This window comes from Plectropomus leopardus, chromosome 7, assembly GCF_008729295.1.
Source record: "Plectropomus leopardus isolate mb chromosome 7, YSFRI_Pleo_2.0, whole genome shotgun sequence".
Lineage (NCBI taxonomy): Eukaryota > Metazoa > Chordata > Actinopteri > Perciformes > Serranidae > Plectropomus > Plectropomus leopardus.
The window spans coordinates 30,663,058-30,684,693 of NC_056469.1; the positions used below are offsets into that span (position 1 = coordinate 30,663,058).

Genomic DNA, 21,636 nt, shown 5'->3' on the forward strand with positions numbered 1-21,636 from the left:
ACCTGTGGTGGAATAAATGCTCAGATCCTTTAAGTAAAAGTAGCCACACCACAATGTACAATTGATTCCTTGCGGATATAAAAATACTTACTTGATCAGTTTTAGCTCTTACTATAAATCATTTGTAGAAATTTTATCAATCAATTTAAATATTTCTTAATCAAATTATCTGCATTTTTTAATATCTACCATCCCCCGCAACCACGGGTTTCCATTCATATCTTTATGATATGAAAATCAATTAGACTCTTGAAACTTGCTTAAGATGCATAATTCTTCACATTGAGCAACAAGTCTGCATTGCAACATTAATTGCATGGTAATGAGGTTTAAGAGCATATTAATCTTTATCTTATGATTTTAATTATCATCATTGCCTCACAATAATTATAAAACTTTTAAAAATATCACTCTACATTATTCTCTGAGGTATGTTGGCAAGATAGCAATGGCTGAAATGCTGAACTCAGGACTTCAAAACGGCAGTCTACAAACCTGTTTATACAATCTATAGTTTATATCAGGGGTTCTCGAACTTATTATTCAAAGGTCAGGATCTGATTTCTATTCAAGGCCAAAGGTCCAGAATGACAAGTTTTCGCCTGGCACCCAGGCCACTCGAAGAGAGGCTTCAGTGTCATAGATTCACAACTTGTTTGTTGATTCATAGGAAGATTTTAACTGTCAAAGTTTTGTTGTCCTCACCTCTATATTCTCAGGATATTGCTGTTCAAAATGGGCTTTGTGTCAAAGCTGCGTTCAACATTTCCACTCAGGTGTCTCTGTGCAATCAAACACATGGGCTTCGTGTTGTTTTGGGGCAAAATGACCGCATGTTTCTCTGTCCACTTGTCTTTGAAAACTTGTTTTTCTTGGTCAGCTTTTCTTTTCTTAGTACATTTGGACAGTGATGTAATGTACAATGACAGAAGACAGAATGTGAATCCTTGTTAGTTGTTAACTAACTTTTCAACGGACACCTGTTAGCCAACCTTCGAACTCTAACACGCGATGACTTAAATGTCATAAACTTGCCGGCTGTGGACGTTGCCATGACGACAATGTCAAACAGGGAAGCTATTACGTTTAAGGCGTAATCTCAGGCTAGAATCGCTGTAACGTTCTCCAAATAGACTATATTCTTCAAAACTAACAATTTATTGATAAGTGTAAAAAAACATAATCTTCATTATATTGTATTATTGCATTCCTACTACAACGTGTGGGCTGGGATTGACTTGCTGAGTCCGAACTTTGAGAAACTCCGGCCTTAGATTTGTTTCGCCTTTTTCCTTTTTGCCTTTTTGCCTTTTTGCCCTTTTATGTTGGCCACCAGATCTCCTACATGTTTGGCACACAGGAAAAGACTCAGTTTTGCAGCCTCACAGCTAGATGCCACAAAATCCTACACACTGAACCTGTAAGTACAGTATTTGAGTAAATGTTCCTATTTCCTTTGTCCCCACTGGGTATAGCTGACCCTGGTCAATCTGGATATGATTGAGGGCCAGATTAAGCTCTCTGTGAGATGCTGTACACACACACACACACACACACACACACACACACACACAGAGACATGTACAACAATACGGTGTATGAAAGCAAACATTCATGCTCTCTGATATCCATGATTCCTCCGGGATTTCAAAAGGAAAACCAATAAAGAAGAACATGCCGGATAAGCATCCGTAAATAAATAAATAAAAATGACTAAATGAGCTTGATTTTTCACGGGTTCCCTCTCCCTCGTTCCCAGGGAGACCAAATTAACAGAGACAACCGTGGAGGAAGAGGAGGCCTTAAAGAGCCGGCGCCATGGGCGCCGCTTCACCCCAAATGGTTTGTGACAGCATCACTGCCTCTCTCTAGCGACCGTGTCTGGGAGCAGGTGACATCCTATTGTGTGCCACTGATTAAACTCAAGGATGGATGGATGGATGGGTAGATGGCGGCGCTGCCCTCCCCTCCCCTTCCACCTCGGCTGATGAGGAACCCTCTCTATTATGCTCCTTACTAATTACAGGACGTCGCAGTGCCATGCCTGGAAACTACGAATCCGAGCCGGCCGACGCTTCAGAGACAGGACAGGAAGTGAGGAGGGGTGGAGGGGGGTGGGATGTAGGAAGGAGTGGGAGACGAAATAGGAAACGAGCAGACGGGGGCTCCGTTAATGAGGTGAACGGCAAGAATGGAAAAGGTGAGAATCAATCAAGGGAGAGAGAGGAAATGGGGGTGGCCGGGTTGGATATTGTGCATCGGAAAATGGGTACGGGAGGGGGGAGGGCAGTGGGTAATGCATGGCAAGTAGAGTCTGGAGAAGAAAAAGGGCGTGCAATTAGAGTGCGCTGAATGGAAAAGGGGTGATCAACACACGGCGAGGGAGAAGGGAGAGAGAAAGATGAGGCAGGAGATTCATTACGGTTGTCATGAAAGCCAGTGTTTCCAGTGGCACTTACATGAATGTCTTTGTTGGGCTTTATGAATCTCAACGTGCATCACAATCGTATCTCTGCAAGCCTGAGAACACCTCGTTGAAGTGGACCATGGGCTGATGGACTCATGATTAATACCCAAGCACACAGAGTCCTGCAGGCCTGAAACTTCAAAAGCCTTTAAAAATGTGTGGGAGATTTAAAAAAAAAAGTTACCTTTTGGGTCCGTGGGGTCATGAAAAAAAAAAAAAACAGGGAAAGTCGTGGCATTTGCAAATAGCAATTTCCAGGCCTGGAAAAGTTTTGGGAAACCAAATATACTCTGAAAGTTTGTGAAAAGCTGTGGAATTTTGATTCACAAACCTGTACAATCACACATGATGTGGTCAAGGACTGTCTGAAGTTTCAAAAATCCAACGCTAATTTCTGTTTTTACAGTTTCTGGCTGTGATACAGTGTGTGTTTTTGGTGATTTTTAAAGAAAACAAGGCATGTAAAAAAAAAAAAAAAAAAAAATCACAAAAAAATGAAAAAAGACAAAAATCATCCAGCATCGCCAATTTTTTTTAGACAATTAAAATAAAAAAAAAACTCCCAAAAGTTATAAAGAAACACAAAAATCACCAAAAGATTTTTTAAAAACATTTTTTAAGAAAATAGAAAATTTTAAGTATAAAGAAATGCCAAAATATTTCAAATAAAACATGCCTTCAAAACAGGCATTTGACAGTAAAATAAATAATAAATGCAGGCATTTAAAGTTGTATGCCCCTCCCCTAAAGCTAAAATAAAAAATGAAGGCCTCTCCCTAGTGCTTAAAAATTAGGTGACATGCCTCCCCTTTTTTGCACCACCCCCTCCTTTTTCTTAATTAAAGAACAGTCCCTAAGTCATATTTAAATATTCACTCTTAATACAGTATTAAGAGTGAATATTTAAGAATCTGAATTCATACTTTTTTGAATAAATAAAAATTTTAAAAAAGCTGTTATCTACTAATAAAAAAAAAACCGACAGTCATTTTTAGAGAATGTATGGTCTTAAAAAAATTGCCGCAAATTCATGGAAATGTATTGGTGAAAATGTGTACGATCCCTGTGCCTCTGCACATGTCAAGCAGGACTGATGTCTTCCTTCCGTTTCCAAGAACAAAAAAGCCAAACACAATGTGCTGAAGCTGGCATAGTCAAAGTCCCTAAAAGCGCTTCAGTCCCCCCTTAAATTGTCACTCAGGACTGTGCTGCAGTTCACCGCAGCATCACAAATGGCTCTGCCATCAAAGAAAACAGGGCGAAAAAAAAAAAGAATTTTTCCAAGTCTTGGATTTTCACTGTTGCCTACAGTTACTTGTAAATAGCTTTTATCATTCCTACCCTGGAGAGAGCAGGAACAACAAGAGGGAAGGCGAGGCTCTTGTCATGTCGTCTACAAGAGCTGGAGAAGAGGTATTCAGAACAATAGGACGGGGGGCTTTGAGGGAGGGGTGTGGAAGGAAAACAAAGTGGATGAGAAAAAACGGAGGGGCTTGTATTTGCATAGCTCCTTGAGACCGGGGAAGAGGAGATGTGAGGCGAAGGCGAACAGGAGTATTTTTAGAGCTGAACTGACAGAGGAAATGTGAGATGTTTATGATTTTTTGAGTCACTGTTTCTTGCCTCGAACCTCTCCTCTGAGGCTCCGGGCAGTTGCAGCCCCGACAACACACCGCCTCAGCTCCTCAACACCCCTTTTTTTTTTTTGGGAGATTGACAGGCGGGGAGTCAGGGATGCTTGACAGCGTAGACAGACTCTGGGTAGCAGAAAAAACAGGAAGAGCGCCATTGATTTCCCTTTTGCTGAATTAGCAACGATCCTTTTGCCATTTTGTTCTATCTTTTTCCCTTGCTAATGGCATTTTGAGGTTTTATTTGATAAGAGGTTTTATTCGATAAGATTTGCTCCTCGTAAGCCGAGATTGACGTTCGGATGCTTTGTTGTAGCTCGGATGCACTTAGCTTTGGCCCTTACAACCAAAACATCCCAGAGCACTTTGTGTTGTGCTGAATGTGAGAGGTAACCTCAGGGAGGTGCTTGTCTTTCACTGCCATGTTTTCTATACGTCAGTCAACAACCATTTGTCAGTCTGAGGTTTGATTTGTTTTCTGTGCTCACATTGATCACTGGGGTCACTGCCTGTTGGCTCTCTGGGGATTTAGCACTTTATGAAAACTGAAATAATCTATTTTGGAGCACTTTGGGGCAAAGGTGCTCTACTGCAAGCTGAAAATTAAATGGCCTGACATGTTATCACCTCTTAAAGATGTTATTGCGGACTTATATCTAACAGTTGGTTATTCACACACCTAGAAGACATTGGAAGTCATTTAAAGCTGTTTTTTTGGCCACCGAGCAAATTTAAGTGTAATAATTAAACTCATTTTAGCTCTGTTCTGGTCTACATCAACTCCTGAGAAAAGTATCTGGCTCTTTAGATGCTCCACTATGTTCATGAGCTAGCTGCTAACTCAGTTTGTTTTGTGTTTGGCTGGTAGCGCACAGCTGGTTCAGACACCTTCTCACTCCTAACTTGTCAAATATGACGATATCAAACCCCTGCATCTTCACAGGAAACAGAGGTTTCACCACTGTTGAAGGTTGAGACAATAAACCTTCTTGGCCAAATTAAGAAAAACAGTCATTGTTTAGGTTAAATTAACTGTTTGTTATAGTAACTTAATTGTTTTTATTGGGTGTTACAAGATTATACAATAACTAAAATCACCTTTTATGGTGTCCCATCAGCGATCAAAGACGTATTTTTGTATAGAAACGAATACTGGTCCCGCTAGACCCAGAACAGTAACACACATACAAAATGAGGATGTTCAACAGTACATTAAGGTTGTACCTCTACTCACAAAAAGAAAAGGAGACAAAAACACAACAAACATAAAACACATCAACAACAACAAAGAAACTAAAGTAGCCACTTGTTACCCCTAAACAATAGTTTAAGTTGGAATTACTATTTTTCCGACTATTCTTCATATAGGTGAGAAAAGGGCCCCAGACCTTGACAAATGCATTAGACCTTCCTTATAAAGTCTTATTTTCTCTAATTTAGGAAGGTATAGCACATCTCAAATCCAATGAGTGTGAGACAGAGGTATAGAGGACCTGACATGATTGGCAAAACTCAAGAAGACTTTAGCTTTAACGCAGGAGATGAACTCCTCCTGTCTCCCAGGTAAAAGTCAGGTGTGTGTGTAACCCATGTACCACTCCTCCATTCTGTCCTACTTTGCCTGTCTTACTCTTTTTACGACAATATTACCTCAGATAGATTACATTAGATTTAGCTGAAAGCCTTGAACATCTCATACAGATGCTGTAAGATGCCTTGTGCCGTGTTGCAGACTTCCAGGTCTACATATTATGCTCTAAGTATCCTTCTGCGTCTGCTGTTGACGTACTGGGATGCAGCTACCGTGATGTCAACACAAGCACATGGTAGAATTACACTGCACCTGGTTATGTTTAGGCAAAAAAAGCACATGGCAAACCAACGCCAGGACGTCAACAAATGCACGTGCTGGCATGCATGATTAGGTTTAGGCAGAGAAACACGTGGTTAGATGTAGAAAAAGACAACAGCATTCAGACGGGAAACACTGGAATCCCGCATGAAAGTCTGGGGTTTGTTGGATCTGTCCACTGCCCCTCTTGCCCACCCCATAGGGACCTTTGTGCTCCTTATGTAATGTCTTTAACAGCAGCGTTTCAACCTGATGCCATACAGCAGTGTATCATGCGGACGTAACAGGTTACAGGTCAACTGACCCCACCCGTCTGTGTATCATGATGCCGTGTGTCTGGCCAACGGTTCTGTCCTGCTGCATTCTCAGCTGATGCTGCGTAACATGCAGACGTGAAAGGTGGCTTTTGCCGTCGGTATCTTACGCCAAAAGCACTGCAAAAGCGGCGGTATTTGACATATTTGGAATGAGAATGGGGTACTTGTGCATCTGTAGCTGAAGCCAAGGACCACTGACCAGGCTGTCATATTTGATGGTCTGGGAATTAGACCAGACTGGTTTGTCAGTGCTTTTCTGTTGAAAACAGGTCCCAGTTGCTGCTGAAAACGACATAATGAGAGCGGGGAAATGTTATGAGAAAAATATGTGTCTCTAACAGTTAAAGCTCCTTGTTAATCTTGTGTGTCTCCTGTTTGGTGCTCAGCAGGTAGCATACAGTTGGAGCTTTTTGGGATTAGAGCTAAATTTTGGGGCCAAAACAACAGGCTTAAAGAGGGTAAAAAAGCCTTGTAGAGCTGCAGATTTGGATAACAACGCTTTGTGGGTTTGTAACTACAAGTGTTAGTCTTCACATTATGTTGTCATTTGAACCACTGATCTGACAAAAACTACTGAGTGGTGGAGCTTAAAATTATTCTGAGTAATTGGAGCTATTATCGTTATGCTTTTTACATCAGTGTAGAAGATGATTGTACAAAACTCCACCTGAAGTCTGCACTTAGAGACATCACAGCACCAGCAGCAAGAAGCAGCTGCACCCAATGATTTTAATGCTGTCTGACTGACATCTTCCCCATATTACAAGACCATGATACAAGGCTTTGATAGCAACATTGCTGAGATCAAACCCAGCAGCATGGGACGCTTCAGAGTGGATTAATGGAGGAGGACATTAATTAGGACACTGTGTTCTTGTGTTCTTCGCCATGTACTCTCGCTTTTAAGCCCGCTCTCTTCCTCTCTCGTGCTTTATCTCCCTCGCCCCTCTTTGCCTTTTTCCGACTTTTGATCTTCTTAATCTCAAGTGGAGAGCTAGCAAGGCTGCGTTTGCTGGTGGATACTGCGGGTTCAGTATCATTGTGCGGAGTAGAGTCAAGGGCTCTCCGAGGCGGGGAGGCTGAAGAGACCATCACTTAGGACAAGACTGACCTCAGAGGACAAACAACAGCACTGTTTGTTGGTTGAAATGCTTGAAATTACCTGTGTTTACAGTGTGTTTTCCTGACAAGCAACCTCCTGGGAAAAATTACAGTATGGGTAATTTTTTTGAAATGGCATTTTAGAGGTCAAAAGCAAGGGCTGAAATAACATACCACTGCAAAAAAAAGTGATGGGTTCATGTGTCTATTCACCTTATGGGTTGGAAGTGCTCCATTATTTTGTCTTTTAGCTTCCTGTCTTCCCCGAAAATCGGAATGTGTTGCTTTGTAATTACATTTTAGCAAACAAGACCAGTTGTATAACGTAGCGTATAGTGTGAAGAGCTGCCAGAGCTGGAAGAAAAGGAGACACTTTCTTCTGCAGCACTCTTTACAAAAGGGTGCCAATTAGATCATTTCTCCCACACAGCTCTAATCAGCTGGCCATGTACTGATAGACAGAGTTACTGCTTAAAACGTCAAACATGCATCAAACCGCTATTTGCTTTGTATAGATATAGTGACATTATGGGGTCCTGAGCAGTGAATGAAGTCATGCTTCCTCTGTGTGTGTTGCAATCTGAGCTTCTCTGTGCTGTGTTGTGGTTAGTCAGCCCGGCAGCACGTGCTCGTACCGTGGTTACCTCGTCCATCTGGAGAATGTTGTTGTAGAAATGTAGCACCTTTCCCCGATTCCCGACTTTGCATTTCCTAGGATACCGAATGACCTGCCCTACTTTGCCTTATATGGTCTCTGATGGCTTACCCTGAATTTTTAAAACAAAAAACCAAGACAACAACTGGCACATCTAGAAAGTTTCACTTATTTATTAATATGGGCAACAATGAATAGAGATGGGCACATTTAATGTAAAAAGACCTCTTTTTCTGAAATGTGCTGTTATATTTGTCTTCTGATTTTGACACAAACGTGCACATATTTATAAGGTCCTAAGATTTTTGCAGTAGTGTGCACTGTTTTTCTTCATATTAACCCTGAATTCGCACCCTCACCCAGGGGCGTAAGTACAGAAAGTAAATAAAAAGTGTGACGTAACTGGGGCCAGTACTGCACAGGGGTACATGGCGTAAGTGAGCCACATCAGATCGGGAGATGCCCCCTGGCAAAACTGTATAAGTTTCTTAACAGAAAAGGCATCAAAGAGGCTCCTCCTCCTCTTAAGAAATGATTCCATTTGTTATATACACACTCAAATGTGCAAACCCATCTTCATCACGGTTTTAAAAAAGTTAGTACCAAGCAAACTATTACAAAATTAAAGTCTAATTCTACATATACTACAAAAACTATCAACAAATATTAAAAGCGTTTCAATTAAATTAATATTTTTTTAATTTTCTTTGATATTTACGTCATGTACAGATGCAATGATAATGTTTATGTGTGGGTATTGTTTATGTTGTCCAGTCTTAAGTCTCTGTTTGATCATGTGACAAGACGATAAGACTCCAGTTAGGTGAAGCACAAAATCCATCGAGACTAACAAGCTGAACACACCTCGGCAAACCCAGCAAGCAGTCAGGCCGATCAAACACAAAAGAAAAGACAGGAGAGAAGAGAACAGGAGGACAAGGTTACAAAGCTCCCTAAATCAGATTCTTTTCTTTCTTTTTCTTTTTTTACAAACAGTCGCCAGCCAGCGGACAAACCCCTCGCTGCTTCCCTCCAGGATGTGTCAACAAACATGCAGCAGGTAAGCTAACCTTAGCAGAAAGCTATGTAACTCTGGGCTAAATAACCGTAACATTTGGCTGTTCTCTTAGACGTACATGAATAATATCGTCTAAGCTGTAGGCTGCTAATACATTAATGTCTCTACCAGGTGGACAGCCAGCTTATGACCTATTATGGAAAGCTAATTAATATCCTAGTAGATGCTGGCTATTCCTAAATAACCTTTACATTTGCATATTTTCTGTTGCAGGCCTAACCAGTCAGAGACAGAACCTTTCAAATAGGTGAGTACTAGTGCTTTTCCAAGGGGATTTGAGGTATCTGTCAGGCCGCCGTGCCCCTGTTTTTTGTGTGTGTGTGCGTGTGTGTGTGTACTTTTGTGTGTAAACTGTGTGTGTGCCGCTGTAGCTGGCCAGTTTTCGGGACATGGTGTTGCTTGTTAAGTATTGAAGCTCTCAGCTCTCTTGTTTCTGTCGAGGAGTGCAGTTGTCGTAAGGTTGTTTTAATAAAAATGCCTGAAGAAGTCTGAGGTCATTTCAGCAAAAACTGCTCTGCTTTCAGCTGCTTGTTGTCATGTTTGTGAACTCTGACTGTCACAGCTCTATCAGTGTTTCTCATCACTTTCTCTGTGACCTCTGTGCTCTGCAAATACAATAGTGTAAGTAACACATTCCCACTGTAAAATCCAACACATGGTTGGTATTGTATATACATCTAATTGTGTGTGTATATCTAAGTGTGTGCATATGTGTGTACTCCGTAACTGTCCAAGGACCCGTCATAATAGCCTGCACCGCGACCTGTATTTACTAACTTATGCCACTAACCCGAAACAATAATACTTCTATTGCCCAAAGTTAACAAACCCAACATATGGAGGCAAAGAGCATTGGCCACTCAGAGGGAGAGCAGAGCAGATCATGGTTTTGCTTTAGGAAATGCAGATTTACCTTCAGTCGCTAGCTGGTGACTCAGCCACCTCCATGTTGAGGACCGTGTCTCATATTCTCTGAATTTTGCATAGAGTCCCTTCAAAAACAGGCATCATCATCTTGATCATTTTCATTGTATAAACCAAAACATTTTGGTTTTGGTTTACTGGTTGAGCTGGTTTGAATCTAGTTAACATAGAGCGTAACTTAAATCATCTTTTCAGTGTGATATCTCTTATATCTGAATGATATCAGGACATTTAACCTCCTTAAAAATGTGAAAAGAAAATCCATAGATTAGGCTTTGAAAATCAGGATTGCAACTTTTGACTGTTGTATTTACTATAGACAGCAACAGCAACTGAAAGTTAGGAGACAGAACGTAAGATCATTTAAGTCAGTAACTCTGCAGCACTGAGACTGCGTCTCATATCCTGTCTCCTACCAACAGTCAGTGTTGGTGTCTCTTTTACTGATAAAGACGATTTTCCCTTAACCTTTGACATGTTGTTTTCAGGTGCTTTCACATTTGTAGTTAATTTTATTTGTTATACATATATATCAATCCTTTTAGCTTTCACATTATTTTTTCATGATGAACTAAGAAAAATGAGCTTGATATCATATTGACTGACACGTGACTGATTGAGCCGTTTTGTTTACTGTCCTCTTGATTCATCTGCACTTTATGGACACGTGGGGAATCTAACTCTGAACACTGACTGCAAGCCATGCCGCACTTCATTGACCCTCATCGTCTCTGATGAGCTCACGCAGAAATAATTGATCATGAGCGTTATTAGTTGAAGCTGTAAGTGGACCTCATATATCATATTGTGTATAAATAGTGCCAAACAGACAGAAATGGCACAAGAAAGAGGCGATGTGTGCTGTAATGTTACAGGAGGACTGTTACGGTCTCTGCGTTTGACTCACTTTTTACTGAGGAACTGGAATATTAGACAAGTAGGACACACACTTAACACACTTCTGGTTTCAAGTACTCTTACATTTTGGTGAATCAGGGAAATTCCTTGCACTGATACACGTCAGCATTACCATGGTTACCAAAATACCTTGCATAAATATGCTGTAAATAGGATATACATCATGCTTGTGTCATCAGTGCAGATCAGAAGATGGCTTTCTTCGGCAGTTCAGTATCATCTCGTAGATTATATACAGTGGTGCTGTATTTGAATTCATGTCTAAATCACAAATCTATTATCATAAAATCCTGAGTTTGTTCTGCTTTGCTTTCACACCACAAAGTTCAACTGCCAGCACTCACACCAGCCTAAATGAAAGACTTTGACTGAACTGAACCAAACCGATTATGTGTGAAAGTACCATTTGCCAAACTTTAACCACAGCCTAACTGTTGAGCTGGCATCCAAGAAAATGCTCACATTAGCTCTTTTTTGGGAACATGATCTTATGAACAACAAGTCACGGGACACACAGTCAATGTGTCCAACAGCCTGATATTCTGTCAAAATATCTTGTAACCCTCTAAACCTCACTCTCTGCTGCTTTTGGTGACAGCGTCAGCTGAAAATGTGAACACATTCCCTCTGGAAATCCCCCACTCTTCCCTCTATTCCTTCCCTCCGTCCTTACCACCTTGAATCCTCACCTAAGTGGGAAAGAGAGTGGAAAAACGAGGGACCCAGGAGACAGAGAAACAATGGACACTGAGGCAGGATGTTAATGCTGTAACCTTTAGTGATTACAATTCTTTAAAGAGAGGGACCTGCAGTGTGGAGCTGCATGCACTGTGCATGACATTTACAGGACTCTTTTGTTCAAACTGTTTTAAAGATAAAATCCACTAAGAACCTGTGGTTTAAATATAAAGCTGTCTGCTGCCTGTGGGCATGAAAGGTAGCTTGATGCTGTGTGGTTAAATATATAATCAGTTAACTGTTTGCCTTCTGCACACTCCTCTTGTGAGTGTCGGACATAAAAAGCTGTAAAGATAAACCATGTTTCTAACAATATTCTGTAAACTGAGGTGAAAACAAGACTTTTCAAACCAAACCAAGCAATGGCATTATTATTGAATTGCCCCTCTACACTGCCTGTTTAAGGGGCAAATTTTGCGCCATTATTCTACCTCACTGTTTTTTATAAAAGGTGCTATCTTGCAATCATGGAAAAGGGGGGGACAGAGTGGTCTTTCCTTTAAGCCAGCAGCGGAGGTAGTAACAGCGCCAACCCAACGTCAAACAGAACAGCTGGCAGGAAAGGCACATGGACGGGGAGGGGTGGGGTGTTTGGACGTTGTATTATGTGTGTAACCACGAGGAGATTCAAAAAGCAGCTGTCAGAAGTTTGCAGCTAACTCAAAAAGAAAAATGGTAGAAAATATCAGCAAAATGGGGAGACAAGGATGTCCTGTTAACTCCTTTTTCTTCCAAAGATGAGATCGGCCGCCATGACAGGGACATATAAAATATTGTTATTTCCATGTTATGCCATTGTTATTGTTTATAAAGCTCCGCATCACACTAGAGGCTGACAGTGTTGTGTTAAGTGTCACACCTATCATGTCTCTTTTGTATCAACGATTCTGGCATTTGGTCTTAAATCACACACTTGGGCGGCATCATGCCAAAGTCGGCAGAATGAAGGGACTTTATTGTGACTTTGTCGTGCAATCTCTTTGCAAAGCTTGTGCAAGCTTGGCCAAATCGGGTTGTGGTTTGAGTCCAGTAAAGACTTTTTGATTAACGTTGATAAATTTGGCGCTATGGCTGCTAGCGGTGGTGCTGATCAGAGGCTGGTTTGCAGGTTGGGAAGGACGCCCTTGAGTTCAACAACTGGGCTGTTTGAATGCATGCTGGCAGTGTAATTTGGCTCTACTCAAGAGCGTAGCTGTCAATTTAGCTAGCTCAAACATCATTGGGGCTCTTTGTACCGCTGCGACTCCCTACCCAATTTGCAAACTTTTTGTTGCTGCCGTCACTCAGGCTACACCTAGCTCTGCCGCTCATCACCAGCCTGCTGTGAAAATGGGAATTTGAATTTTAACTACCTGGACGGGGCGCTTAAGTAGAGCCCATGTGCCACGGCTGAGCCTCAGACAACTCTTGTGTTTGGGTGAGGGAAGGGCGCCACAAAAAAATATTTGCACCAGGGCCAGTTACAATTGTGTTACACTGCTGAAACCAATGATAGAAATGGACAGATGTGGATTTAAAAGCTCCTACAGACACCTTTACACTTCACCATCATAACAGAAGTGACACCGTGGGCAGAAGGTCAGTTAATGAACAAATACAGTGGATTGAAAAACACTCATAAAACAATATTGTTTTCTTATTTGTGTTACTTATAAAGAGAAAAGTGTATCATTATAATTTCATGGTAGTGTAACATGCAGAATGGCATAAATTCAAATAGGTTATTGTTTCAGGGTCTTAAATTTAGAAGAAACATTTGTTAAATCTTGGAATTGCACACTGGTTGAAAAATTTAAAAGAATATTTTACTTTTAAAAGGCCATCACACAGAGCTTTAACTATTGAGAGTGAATACATTATAATGTGAGAGGCCTCTGATCCATTTCTACCTTGAAAATAAAACACAAAAGCTCAAAATTTGTTTTTGGAGACATCTTCTCCTCTAAACCATTACGCACTCCCAACAAGGAGGCCACGGGTGCCAAAGGTGGAATTGCTTTTTCAACTGGCTGAATTTGTTATATTTGCTTTGAATGCCCAAGGACGATACAAAACGGCAAGCGTGCAGGAGGAGAACAAAAAATGGAAGATGAGGGGTGATGAGTGAGGCGGAGAGAACAGGCGAGTAAACAGTAGTGTCTGTCTGAGATTCTCCGCCGTTTCAAGGCTCTGGGTGGCTCCGCGCTTCGCCGTGGCCTCGGCCAACCTCGTCTCCGTACAGTCTCAAGGCCCGGTTACAGTCTGTCCACATACACACACTCACAAATACACACACATGCAGATGCATCAAGAGAGCTATTGCCATGGGAACCAAACCCCTCTATGACTGTTCCCTTCTCAGGAGAATAATAGGCACCAATCTTTCTCAACCTCGCTCTTTCATTGTCAGTTTCTTTCTCTTTTTTTCTTCCTTTCTGGTTGCTATAAGCTCACACCCCTCTTCATCAGCAGGACTGGCTTTCTCCTCCCTCCTCCTCCATGTGCAGGAGCAAACACTCATGTCCTCCTGTTTCTCTCCTCTCTCCTCCTCTCCTCTCTGCATGTCTTTGACAGTCATAAGTTTGATTCATTATATGCATCCACGCTGGGATTTGTACAGTTCTCACAAATGAAAAAGCAAAACATTATCTCAACACAGCTTGCACAATCATCACGTTGGATGTTTTCAAGCTGCAGCTAAAGAAACACAAGCTTTTTTTATACAATAATCCTTCCCTCAATATCTTCTGGTGCCTTTGTATTTTTACACAGAATCAAACAGCGACGGCATCATTCTGCTCCAGTTTGATGGTAGACAGCATGCCAGCGTTGCGGAAACAAAAGAGGCGTGACCAGCGTGATGTTTAACATAACAGGGTTTGCCTCCAGTGTGACAGTTACCATAATTGTTGGCAGTGCTTTCAAAACAATAACAATGGCATCAACAGAAAATTTGGCATCAGACACCAACACCAAAAGCCACTTTTCACAACATTATGAAACATAACATCAGTTTATACCACTGATGGACGGCAGTGGTCACAGCCATATGATACAGTGCTGAGCAACATCAGCTTGAGACACTGTCGGTAACATTGTTAAATAAGGAGCAGGGAAATCACTATGGGCCTGGTGGAGAGAAGTAAGCGTAAAGGAAAAAAGTAAATTTATAAATAAGTGTAAATATGAGGTGTTTTACCAAAATTGTATTTGTTTTTAAATATATGCGTCTGATGAGCTAAAGTTTACATTTCCTGTGAAAATGGAAGTGTATATTGAAAAGACACAATGCATTTAACAGGCGTAAATTGACATGCTGTCCCAGAATGTCAATTTACGCACTGACCAAGCGGCAATATTTGATGAGTTGTGATGAGAATGTGTTGGCACAAGAGTATGATATTCCCACCTTGATCAGGGGGTGTAAAAGGGGCTGCAGGTAAAGAAGGATTGTCATTTTGAAAAAGAAATACCTGGTAACAAAAAAGAAAACTCTTTAGTTGCCCCTTTTGCAATTTTTCTCTAAAACACTGAGGGGTTTGGAGAGATTTTCCCTGAGTGACTCATTGCTTTGTGTGAACTTGCTCCAGGCAGGTCATTTTTTATTAAAGCCAGCCGAAGCCAAGTTCTTAGGTTTTCAGACACCCTATCGACATGTCCATGTTGGACATTACCCAATCAATACTGCTGCAATTTTCTTGACCACCCATTACAACAGGAGTCAATTTGCCTTATAGAAATATCAAGGGGGATGTTTTTTTTTTTTTTTCTTTCTCTTTGCTTGGAGGCTAAGCTACTACACAACCGGCTGAATATTGGCTCTTTTGTTTTCCGTCTTGCCTGGAGGATTCATCCTAATATGCCGTCTCAGGTCTAGGGCAATGCCAGAGGCTTGAATAACTTAGTATCTTCAAAAGCACGATCACTGTCACCTCACAGGGGAGTGAGGGAAAATAATCTTTGCCCGAGATCTTGTAACTGAGCATTTTCAGAGGGAAAAGATGTGAGACTTGCAGGCGGAGGCTGCAATCTAGATGACACCCCTGTCATGAGAACTGCAAAACTCACACCTTATCTACCAGTGTGTCATTTCGCCATGTTTACTGCCCAAAGTTTTATATCACTGCCAGCGAGAAGGCCAATTTGGAACAAATCACAGCAGAGTTTCTATCCAAAATGCACCAAATCATAAAAAAATGCATTTTTAATTAAGCACTGAATACTTCTAAAATACAGACAACTCTGCCAACCAAAGACTAATATGTTATCATTATCTAATTTTTGTACTTGCTTTGATTTTGTAAGAGTAAAAGTCACCTTTTGGCAATTTATTTTGGAATCAAATCCTTCACATATTTTTATGGTGTCCCAAATGTGAAGCTTGTGCGAGTTTCTCTCTGGCATCAAACAGGCGCAGCATGAAATGAGAGGAGAATGAAATTAAAATGGTTTAAAAATAACTACCTTTCAATTAGACTTACCCTAAATATTTCAGAGTGTAAAATGTTCTTGTGTTTTGTTGTGTCTGTCTGTGGGTGTTTGTCTATACATACTGAGTGGAGAGGAGTACACATTATGGTTTACACCAGCCAGCGCTTGCCAATTACCTTAATCAAATTTCACACCACGCTGGGGGGATTCAGTGTGCCCGGATCAGATAGCAAACATAAGTTGATTAAAATACATGTTTGCTAAAAGACTGAAGCGAAAGAAAATCAACACAGGCTCAGAAAATACACAACGTGATGGCTGAGAGAAATAAAACTCTGAATCACAATGAACGCTACTGTATGTTATAATAGACACTATTGTCCTTTCAGTGTTAAATAAATTAATCTTGGAATGATTTTAAAGAGGCAACCCATCAAAGATGAGTGTTTTCTCACTTTTTTAAAATTGTTTTTAGATGTGCAGTTATCTTTGTTTTTATGTGCCTAAGTTTAAGGAATCCTCCTTCTAAAGGGGCACTCTTCTTATTTACATGATGTTCGGTTTAATCATCACAAGGGGTACTCTACCATTAAAACAACTGAATAATGTCTAAAAGAAACAACCCAATCACCAGAAAAAACATTGGCATTGCACATTTTTGCAAACCCCAAATATGTTGCATGTTATGATGTAAGGGATACATTGAAACTTCATGTTTCAACAGTGCTGTTGCCATGGTTTGGAAAAGATCATGTTTTGGCTTAAAATACCTGGTTTTGGGTGGCAGAAGCAGCAATGTTGCAGTAAAAAAACAATATCTTTTTGTGCCAGTACTGCTGAATAAACAGCAGTGGATCACTACAAAACAGCCATATTTGGTGCCTTAAAAGCTGCTGGAAACAAAGCAATGAAATAACTAAATTACAAGCGGTGGTCTAATGGATGTACCTACATGAGGTTGTCTGGGTGAGCAAATTTCAGCACAAATGTCTGCATTCTAGGTTTATGTATAAAATGAAAAACACACAGGTCTTAGTGTAGACTGTATGAAATGATGGATGCAGCTTTGACTGCAGTTGTGAAGCTTCAAGGTCAGTATTTGAGCTGATGCCATCTTATTTGTTTGTGGTCAGAAGTGACCAAATTGGATTAAAGGTTGCAGATGTGGAGGAGCAAGGGATGGATCTGACTCACAGACTGTAGCGTCACCTCGCAGACAGCTTGTCACTCACCCGCCCTGCCCTTAATATACATAATAAAAGGTATGCTGGTGTGTTATTTAAAAATTCACACCTGTACAGTTGTCATGAATATTGAAATTGGCTATAGAGACCAAAACTGTTTTTTTCTGTCAGGCTGTAAACATGTTTATTTCTGCTGTAGAGTTGGACATTTTAACATGGGGGCCGATGGGGATTGACTCTGTTTTTGGAGCCAGCCTCAAGTGGCCATTAGAGGAACTGCAGTTATCTGTGGCTTCATTTTTCAGCCTTGGAGGTCTCTTAACCGAGGTGACACACGATCAATGTTTGAGGTGTTGATATCATACATAGGAAATCATACATGCTGGCTAAAAGAAAACCTGCAATACAATCGGGTTGTTTGTAGCTTGAAAGAAATCTATATTTACCAGTCAGGAAATCACGTAAATGTATTTAAGTTGCATTATGGGAAGTGTAGGAGTTTGAACCATACTAGAGCCTAACAGTCATGATGTTTTGGCCTCTGCTGCTTCATGTCCGACTCTTACAGGTTCCTCAACTTAATTAAAGTGCAAATCACTGCAGTGTTCCTGCATGTTCTAACAGATCATTAATAAAGGGATACAAGACTGCAGTTATATGTGAGTAAAGTGATTAATGAAGAGTCATGACTTTATCACTTTCTAATAAGCCATCACCAAAACTTACTAACTCATTTGTAGTTATACATGTTAATAAATCATTAGTAAAAAGGCTTTTACCACAATCCATCAAGTAAAGGTTAATAACTTGGTAATAAATGGATTTAGGTCCTGATGCCCTGCAGCCCTTTTCAGAAGGTGAGCGCTGAGCTACGGAGCTATAGCTAAAATAAAAGAAAGAAAATTTGGTCTACATATTAATGGACTTTTATCTGAATCATTAGTTAAAAGTTTTAAAAGTCTTTTCAGAGGAACCGTAAAAGAAAGTGGTGCCTAATTTTTCAACCCTGCAAGTACGTCAAATTAAATTCCATTCATCCCCATGGTATTGGATTGGCATAAAACGCCAATACAGATATTTGAAACCATAAATAACTAATAAATACATCATAAATACATATATCATGCACAGATGTTGTCTATGTCATACAAATATGTTCTATTTCTAACTTTACTTACTAGTTTTAGACATTGTACTGTAGCGTAAAGCACATAAGGTTTTAGATTTTTACATATTTTACACACTAAGCATGTGATACATATTTATAATTTAAAATATTTACATTCTAGTGATTTTAAAAAATATATTTTTACGGTATTTCAATTTAATATAACTTACTTAAAAACTCTACGATCTATAATTCTCTATGCTCAGCATCAGAGCAACTGTGACGAACCACGATTTTCCCTCGGGGATCAATAAAGTACTTGTGATTCTGATGACAAAATTAAGTTAGAAAATGTGTTTTTTGTCATTTGGGTGAATTAGCCCTTTAACGTAATGGTTTCTTCACCTTTTGCCCTGTGTAATGATTCCCATTTTCAACATGACATTGTAGTGCCGCGAAGCCAAAACCACATACCCTTCCACATTTTCAACCGAGCTGCAGAGCGGCCAGGAGCCATATGGGGTTTCTATGGAGTGTTTTCCTCTGTGTGTGTGTGTGTGTGTGTGTGTGTGTGTGTGTGTGAATGTGTGTGACTATGCTCTCATGTCATGTGCAGCATGTATGCATGCCCACATTTGGCACTGCACGAGTTCATTGCATGTTACATGAATTCACTGCATTTAGCCTTTGATGTACACACTTGACATGGAGCACAAGGCTGTTTCTTTCATCTGTGTGTGCGTGTGTTTAAAGTGTGCTTTTGTCAGTGAAGCATAAATGTGTTTTTATTTGTATTTGTTGGTGTTTTTGTCACGTGTTCTGCAGATGTTGGTGCCTTTTTGTTTTCTAGTTTGTGTTTATGAAGCTACATGTTTTATGTTTGTATGTATCTTTTCTTGTTTATGCATTTGTGTGTGTGTGCGCGTGTGTGTGTGTGTGCGTGCGTGTGTGTGTATCATGTTTCAATGTTTTTATTTGCGGTGCTGCTCATATGCTCTGAGCTTTTTAGGTGACCTCTTACTTAGGTTTCTGTATGTGTTTATTTATGTATGTTTTCCATGTGTGTATGTGTGTGTTTGTGTGTGTGCGTGCCTGTGTGTGTGAAACAGACTGAGACAGAGGCAACTCCTGACCCACCAACACTGTAGAGTTAACGCAGCCCGATGCTCCACAGCTCACCAGCTGGAACTAATTAACAGCAGTTCAGTCAGACTGAGCTTTCTCACTCACTCACTTTCTCTCTCTCTTACACACACACACACACACACACACACACACACTCGCAGCTTTCCCCTCTTCCCCCGGCTTTTCCTCTCTCTCATGCCCTCGTCTTCCTCCTCTCTGACATCCCCCCGCCCTTCCTTCACCTCCTGCCATCGCTCAGCTTGTTTTTCCCTTTAAACCTCCTTCTACACACACGCATGCTTGGATGAACTCATGTACCGGAGCACATAGTCTTAGCATGTAAACATCCACTTGTACAGACAGACACGGATGTTCAAGCATGCATGCACACACGCGGGGAAACCCATACTTTTGCCCTTCGTACATTCGTACAGTACAGCGGCTCAAATCACCCCTGCCTCTCTCCTCACTGGTGGGAGTGGTGCGATACTGTAATCCTGAACATCTTGAAACACTGTCAGGGTCTCTGATTGGATCCAGGTAGACATTTTTGGCATTCTCAGCCCACTCGGTACCATCCTTCAGGCATGTGAGTTCAAAACAAGCAGACCTATTGATGTGCATGATGAATGGTGGGAGTGTGTGTGTGAGCATGGGAATATGTGAACGTGTGTGTGTGTGTGTGTGGTGGCAGTGGATTTAGAGCTTGTTGTCGAACACGCTGCTCAGAAGCCAAACTTGTGGCTTGCGGCGTCGTCTAATGAATCAACTCTCTGTGGTAAACAATTGCCACCACGCTGTCCAAGTTTACAGTGGCTGCAGTCCAGAGAATCGGGCGCGAGTACGGTCGCACATCTGCGCGGAAGTTCATGCACATGCTGAGGAGCTTTTAACTGGAGGCAAACGTACCTGTTTCGCAAATCTCGTTGAAAAGTTCACTGCTCGGACACAGCAACTGGACCAGAGTTTCCAGCGGAGAAACGCATTCTACTCAGAGGAAGGATGGAGGTTGAAATCCTGTCCGATGAGCTGATTGAGGTTGGAGCTTTAAGGAATCCTCCGGCAGGCAACAGAGAAACCAGAGCAGCAGCAGCAGCAGCAGCAGCAGCTCCAGCGGTTTGCTTCTTTTTCCCCCTCGCCACCTAACGGAGCTCAAACACACTTGTAAGCGCGGTGTGTTTAGGTCATGCTCAAAGTATGCCTCTATGCCGATGTTCTGCAAGCTCAGGGAAACCACATCCTGTCACATATTTACCTCCCTCCCCTGTCTTTCCCTCCCCTTTTCTCTCTTTTCAGTCTATCTCTCTGTGTCGTCTCTGTCTGTGTGTCTCTTTTTCCTGTGTCTTTCTCTCGCTCCCCTGTGATTGTCTGAAGCAACTGAGCGCTCTGACCCAGCGTCTGTTCAGCACAGCCTCTCTGCCGCTCTGCCTATCTCTCCAGCAGCCGCACCAGTTCCACTCGGCTGACTGAAGAATCCATCTGAGGAGAGGAGGGGAGGGAGAGGAAGAGGGAGGGGGTGACAGAGGGGAGGTGAGGAGGGGGCTTCATTGGGAAATACCAGAGTTGGAGAGAAAAGAGGAAAGAAGGAGGAGGAGGAGGAGGAAGGGGGGTGGGTGTTGTTTAGGGAGTGGAGGACTAAAGAAAGATGGGCGGACAGAAATAGAAATCAATACTTTGTTTGAGAGAGATATGGAGGAAGAAAGCAGGGGAATACTGTGCCACATAGTTAATAGACACACACTAACACACACACACACACACACGTGCACACTGTGGAAAGTGTGTTTGGGAGCTGGTGAGCAGTTTGACTAAAAAATGGGGCTGTCAAACTATTTTTAAAATTGTGATTAATTTCAGGATTTCTGTAGTTAATTGTGAATAATTGCATGTTTTAATCACATGTTTCTACCATTATTTTTGCCTTACAAAACAGTTATGAAGTCCATATTGACAAGATGAAGCATTTGTTACCAGATTGTCTTGATTAGGAATCAAATGACAGAAAAAATCAGCATGAGACTGGCATAAAGCGGGCATGTCTGTAAAGGAGAGATTCATTAGTACCCACAAAACACACTTTCATTCAGATATCTTGGGGTCAGAGGTCAAGGGACCCCTGTAAAATGAC

At 41.3% G+C, this 21,636-nt stretch overlaps 1 protein-coding gene across 1 annotated transcript in view; it reads right to left on the bottom strand.

Annotated features, from left to right (window-relative positions):
• LOC121945724 (raftlin-like) overlaps positions 1-20,934 on the bottom strand; it is a 133,387-nt gene extending 112,453 nt beyond the window's left edge. The window contains exon 1 of the mRNA XM_042490029.1: positions 20,418-20,934. The gene's annotated coding sequence lies outside the window, so the exon portion shown is untranslated. The remainder of the gene's footprint in view (positions 1-20,417) is intronic.
• Positions 20,935-21,636: the final 702 nt, after the last annotated feature.